Source organism: Bombina bombina, chromosome 3, assembly GCF_027579735.1.
Source record: "Bombina bombina isolate aBomBom1 chromosome 3, aBomBom1.pri, whole genome shotgun sequence".
NCBI classification, from domain to species: domain Eukaryota; kingdom Metazoa; phylum Chordata; class Amphibia; order Anura; family Bombinatoridae; genus Bombina; species Bombina bombina.
In genome coordinates this window covers 199,838,557-199,846,056 of record NC_069501.1, presented here as the reverse complement: position 1 = coordinate 199,846,056, position 7,500 = coordinate 199,838,557, and positions in this window count along the sequence as shown.

Genomic DNA, 7,500 nt, shown 5'->3' with positions numbered 1-7,500 from the left:
TTGGGGTGTTAAAAATACAAGTGTGTTAAAAATTTTGTTAAAATTTTTTTCATATGATAGGACCACATATAAAACAATATCTGTGAGAAAAAAGTGGCAGTTTAATAATTTGTATATTTAAAATGGGAAGGATGTCACTAGGGGCATTACTTAGTAAAAAAATAGACAGGATATATCAGGGAAAATACAAATATCTGACCGTGGATAAGATACCAAGGGTAGAATACAATACATTAAGTACTCATAACAGTAGGGTACAGTAATAAAATAATATAATATAAGTTAAAAATTAAAAATTATTATTAATTATATTTAGCTTGCATATTAAAATGTTTTATGGGGACAGGTATGTAATAGGATGCAGATATATATGTGTATGTATACGGTAACGTATATACATGTATATGTAAATATGAGTGAAGGGGAATACTGAAAACTAAATTTGTGTTTATATATTAGAATTTAAGGTGTCTTTAAAGAAAGGCTGCAAGATCTATATCTGTGTTTAGGCCATATGGTTTCCTTGTTCTCAGTTTATGGATCCAGTATGTCTCTCTCTTTCTTAACTGGAGTAACCTATTCTCTCCTATTTTATATGGAATCTGTTCAATGGCCTTGATCTTTAGGCCTTCCACACTTTTTTCATGGAATTCATCGAAATGGGTTCCAATGCCATACTCTGGTTGGTCACTGGTGATGTTCTTTACATGTTCAAGGAGTCTGGTCTTAAGTGTTCTTTTCGTTCTACCTATATATATTTTATTACAACTACAAGTTAATTGGTAAACAACAAATTCAGATTTGCAGTTCATCAAACTATTGATTTCATATTTGTTGTTTTCATTGTCTGTAATCCATTTGTTCTCTTCCTTATTTTTACTGACATGTTCGCAACACACGCAGTTTTTCCGGTTACATTTATAGAAACCTTTAGTTTTGGTTTTCAGCCAATTTCCATGAGTTGCTGCTTTTTTGGTTTTTAGTTTGGTAGGAGCTAGTATATTCTTAAGATTAGTGTTTTTTTTGTAAGTGATTTTTGGTTTCTCCGGTAATGTCTCCTTAAGGAAAGGGTCCTTTCTGAGCAAATGCCAGTGTTTATTCAGTATTTTTTCAATATTTTTGGCCCCACTATTGTATGTGGTGATGAACCTAGGACAAGTAGTATAGTCCATATCTGTGTTGTTTGTATTTACTTGTTTTTTCGAGTTTAGTAGATTGTCTCGATCTATTTTGCTTACTCTCTCGTAAGCTTTGTCTACTATTTTCCTGTTGTACTTTTTATTATAAAACTTTTGTTTAAGGACTGTTGCTGTTTCTTCAAAATCTTGTTTTCTAGAGCAATTCCTTTTTATTCGCTGAAACTGGCCATACGGAATATTACTGATCCATTTTGTGTGGTGGTTGCTCGTGGCGTGCAAGTAGCCATTTGTGTCAGTATCTTTGGTGTAAATGTTTGTTTCTATCTGTTCATTTTCAATAAAGATAGTGATATCTAGAAAATGTATTTCTTTTTTACTCCATGTATTAGTGAATTTCAGATTCCAATGATTCTGATTAATATGATGGACAAATTCTTCAAAGTGCTTCTCTTCTCATCCCTGTTCCAGATAATTATACCATCAATGAACCTCTTCCATGTGATTATATGTTTCAAGAATGTGTTGTTCTTCCATATGTGTTGGTCCACAAAAGCGCCCATGTATATGTTTGCAAAACTAGGGGCAAATTTAGTGCCCATTGCGGTGCCAAATTTTTGGAGGAATATTTTATTTTCAAATGCAAAGAAATTCTTGGTGAGGATAAAGTTAATTGCTTCCCCAATGAAGGAAATTTGTTCTTTTTTTATATTTGTATCTATTGTCAGAATTTGATCCACTGCACTTATACCTTTGCTGTGTGGTATAGATGTATAAAGTGCAGTTTGCACTTTCGGTAAGTGATAAAATACTGCGATCTTTGTCATGTCTGTCGATAAGAATTTGTATTCGTCTTCATCTAAAATGTTCTCTTTCTTTGCATTTCTAATTAATTGAGCATATTCATCTGAGAATTTGCTAGTAGGGTCTTTTGGTAGTACTTCATAGGTCTCTGTGTCCGACAGTATCCTATTTGCTTCACTGATATAATCTCCTTTATTTTGTATTACAATAGAACCACCTTTATCAGCCTCTCTAAAGACCAATGTTTCATCTTTACTTAGATTCTTTAGGATTCTTTCTTCCTTATTTGTGAGATTTTTGTTGTCCAGTTTAAATGATTTACACATTGACTCTAAATCGTTGAGTACCAGATCTTCAAACAATGAGATGTATTGTCCCTTTGCCTGGGTGGGGTAGAATATGGATCTTGGTTTGAACCCACTATGTTTCATGATTCTATTTGTTTCTAATTGTTCTGTTGTTTCCATATCTAGTGATTCCAAGAAATTCAATGTTGGAATATCACTTTGTGTTAGGGTGACCTCGTTCGGTATGCTTACATTTGTCATAGGTTCACAGGTATCTCTTTGGTCTTTGTTTTTCTTTCTGAAGTATCGTTGTAGGGTCAGTTTTCTTATATATTTGTTACAGTCAACGAACAGTGAGAAGGCATCAGGTTTCTTACTAGGGGCAAAGGAGAGGCCTCTTTTGAGAACATTCTCTTCTTCCCTAGTTAGAGTTCTGTCTGACAAGTTGAAGATTTTTACTAAATCTCCTTCATCAGGGTTTATACTGATTGTTGCCTTGAGTGCCAGTTTTCTCTTCTTTGTTTGTTTCTGTTTACCTGCTCTGCATCCTATTCCTCGCTGTCCTTTCTTCTTTTTTGTGGGGTTGATCTTTGCAGTGTTTGAAAATGCTTCTCCTGATTTTCTACTCGGATTCTCGGGGGGATGTATGGTTTCTGAAAGGACTCTTTCCTTTCTCTGAGTCCTAAAAAATGGGTATGTCCTTGCTCCATATTATGTTGAGTATTTTGAGTGTTTGTTCTCCAATGACTGCTAGATCCTTGGTGTGTGCCATCATAGTAATTTCTATGGTCTCTTTGTTCTTTTTGTCTAATGGGGTCTTGGTAATTGTTATAAGGTCTAATATTTTCTCTTCGATTATAAAGGTCCCTATCAGGGTAAAAGTAATTATTATGTGTATTATGATTATGATATTATGGAATGATATAATTGCCTTAGAAAACTACCAAAAATTGAATATAATACCAAAAGGTTTAAAACTCACAAAAACTCCTATTTTTAACTCAGACGATATTGAATTAATCACAGAATGGGAGGAAGCAATTGAGACTTTGCTCAAATACCTTCATAAAAATTCTAATCAAATATAGAGAACAGAACCTGGACAAAATAGGAAAAGAAATTAAGGAAATCAGACGAGAATTACAACCCTTTAATGAGGATGTGTATTACCAACAGTTAGATAAAGATATTGCAAGTAGAACTCAGAAATTGGAATATGACACCATTTTAAAGAAAAAGAAAAAACTGGAAAGAGATATCAACAACAAGAAAATGGAACTAGGGGAAGCCCATATCAACATAGAAAGAGATGAATTTGTGGATGCCACAGACACACCGAATGCAGAAGTCTTCTGCAATACAAAAAATAGATTTTTCCCAGATAGAACAACGAATACCAATGGAAACACGGAACTTCAAAACACAACCAAAGAAAAACAGATATGTACAAACACAAACATAAACAAACATAAACACATAAATAGTAACACATTTTCAAAAATGAAACCAGAAAATAACCATTCATATAAAACTAGAAAACCAAATTACTATCATCATAGACAATACCCGTTTAATTCCAACGAAGAAATAAGAAGACCTAACTATACTCATAATCATAATACACATAATAATTACTTTTACCCTGACAGGGACCTTTATAATCGAAGAGAAAATATTAGACCTTATAACAATTACCAAGACCCCATTAGACAAAAAGAACAAAGAGACCATAGAAATTACTATGATGGCACACACCAAGGATCTAGCAGTCATTGGAGAACAAACACTCAAAATACTCAACATAATATGGAGCAAGGACATACCCATTTTTTAGGACTCAGAGAAAGGAAAGAGTCCTTTCAGAAACCATACATCCCCCCGAGACTCCGAGTAGAAAATCAGGAGAAGCATTTTCAAACACTGCAAAGATCAACCCCACAAAAAAGAAGAAAGGACAGAGAGGAAGAGGATACAGAGCAGGTAAACAGAAACAAACAAAGAAGAGAAAACTGGCACTCAAGGCAACAATCAGTATAAACCCTGATGAAGGAGATTTAGTAAAAATCTTCAACTTGTCAGACAGAACTCTAACTAGGGAAGAAGAGAATGTTCTCAAAAGAGGCCTCTCCTTTGCCCCTAGTAAGAAACCTTATGCCTTCTCACTGTTCGTTAACTGTAACAAATATATAAGAAAACTGACCCTACAACGATACTTCAGAAAGAAAAACAAAGACCAAAGAGATACCTGTGAACCTATGACAAATGTAAGCATACCGAACGAGGTCACCCTAACACAAAGTGATATTCCAACATTGAATTTCTTGGAATCACTAGATATGGAAACAACAGAACAATTAGAAACAAATAGAATCATGAAACATAGTGGGTTCAAACCAAGATCCATATTCTACCCCACCCAGGCAAAGGGACAATACATCTCATTGTTTGAAGATCTGGTACTCAACGATTTAGAGTCAATGTGTAAATCAAACTGGACAACAAAAATCTCACAAATAAGGAAGAAAGAATCCTAAAGAATCTAAGTAAAGATGAAACATTGGTCTTTAGAGAGGCTGATAAAGGTGGTTCTATTGTAATACAAAATAAAGGAGATTATATCAGTGAAGCAAATAGGATACTGTCGGACACAGAGACCTATGAAGTACTACCAAAAGACCCTACTAGCAAATTCTCAGATGAATATGCTCAATTAATTACAAATGCAAAGAAAGAGAACATTTTAGATGAAGACGAAAACAAATTCTTATCGACAGATATGACAAAGATTGCAGTATTTTATCACTTACCGAAAGTGCATAAGGACACCAAAAATCCTCCAGGACGCCCAATAATTTCTGGTATAAATAGTCTAACCAGCAACCTATCAGAGTATGTAGATCATTTTCTGCAGCCCGTGGTACCAACAATTAAGTCATATTTAAGGGACACCCCACATCTACTCACATTATTGAAAGATACTCGTTGGGAGAACAATTACTCACTTGCAACATTGGATGTAACTGCACTTTATACATCTATACCACACAGCAAAGGTATAAGTGCAGTGGATCAAATTCTGACAATAGATACAAATATAAAAAAAGAACAAATTTCCTTCATTGGGGAAGCAATTAACTTTATCCTCACCAAGAATTTCTTTGCATTTGAAAATAAAATATTCCTCCAAAAATTTGGCACCGCAATGGGCACTAAATTTGCCCCTAGTTTTGCAAACATATACATGGGCTCTTTTGAGGACCAACACATATGGAAGAACAACACATTCTTGAAACATATAATCACATGGAAGAGGTTCATTGATGATATCATAATTATCTGGAACGGGGATGAGAAGCACTTTGAAGAATTTGTCCATCATATTAATCAGAATCATTGGAATCTGAAATTCACTAATACATGGAGTAAAAAAGAAATACATTTTCTAGATATCACTATCTTTATTGAAAATGAACAGATAGAAACAAAAATTTACACCAAAGATACTGACACAAATGGCTACTTGCACGCCACGAGCAACCACCACACAAAATGGATCAGTAATATTCCGTATGGCCAGTTTCAGCGAATAAAAAGAAATTGCTCTAGAAAACAAGATTTTGAAGAAACAGCAACAGTCCTTAAACAAAAGTTTTATAATAAAAAGTACAACAGGAAAATAGTAGACAAAGCTTACGAGAGAGTAAGCAAAATAGATCGAGACAATCTACTAAACTCGAAAAAACAAGTAAATACAAACAACACAGGTATGGACTATACTACTTGTCCTAGGTTCATCACCACATACAATAGTGGGGCCAAAAATATTGAAAAAATACTGAATAAACACTGGCATTTGCTCAGAAAGGACCCTTTCCTTAAGGAGACATCACCAGAGAAACCAAAAATCACTTACAAAAAAAACACTAATCTTAAGAATATACTAGCTCCTACCAAACTAAAAACCAAAAAAGCAGCAACTCAGGGAAATTGGCTGAAAACCAAAACTAAAGGTTTCTATAAATGTAACCGGAAAAACTGCGTGTGTTGCGAACATGTCAGTAAAAATAAGGAAGAGAACAAATGGATTACAGACAATGAAAACAACAAATATGAAATCAATAGTTTGATGAACTGCAAATCTGAATTTGTTGTTTACCAATTAACTTGTAGTTGTAATAAAATATATATAGGTAGAACGAAAAGAACACTTAAGACCAGACTCCTTGAACATGTAAAGAACATCACCAGTGACCAACCAGAGTATGGCATTGGAACCCATTTCGAGGAATTCCATGAAAAAAGTGTGGAAGGCCTAAAGATCAAGGCCATTGAACAGATTCCATATAAAATAGGAGAGAATAGGTTACTCCAGTTAAGAAAGAGAGAGACATACTGGATCCATAAACTGAGAACAAGGAAACCATATGGCCTAAACACAGATATAGATCTTGCAGCCTTTCTTTAAAGACACCTTAAATTCTAATATATAAACACAAATTTAGTTTTCAGTATTCCCCTTCACTCATATTTACATATACATGTATATACGTTACCGTATACATACACATATATATCTGCATCCTATTACATACCTGTCCCCATAAAACATTTTAATATGCAAGCTAAATATAATTAATAATAATTTTTAATTTTTAACTTATATTATATTATTTTATTACTGTACCCTACTGTTATGAGTACTTAATGTATTGTATTCTACCCTTGGTATCTTATCCACGGTCAGATATTTGTATTTTCCCTGATATATCCTGTCTATTTTTTACTAAGTAATGCCCCTAGTGACATCCTTCCCATTTTAAATATACAAATTATTAAACTGCCACTTTTTTCTCACAGATATTGTTTTATATGTGGTCCTATCATATGAAAACATTTTTAACACACTTATATTTTTAACACACATTCTATCGAAACAATTTTTGCGCATAAAAATTTCTTGCGCCCAAAGATATACATCTAATTAATTAGATGATTACACACTCCCCCTTTTTCTTGATTAAATAGCCTCCCGCTATTTAGGGGCCACCAGGATGCCAATAGATCCATTAGCCTCTGATGAAGTGAGCTGATACGCTCACGAAACGCGTAAGGCACGTGAGGCACGTTTGTGACGTCACATCCGGAATTCCGATTCACCCGCTGAGTTTGATCACGAGCTGCTCCGTGTAGCTACCTTTCTCTCAGCTATTTTTCCATTCCTGTCAGTTTGGATCACACCAGCGTTACAACCGCTCAGCAACCATCATTAGTAA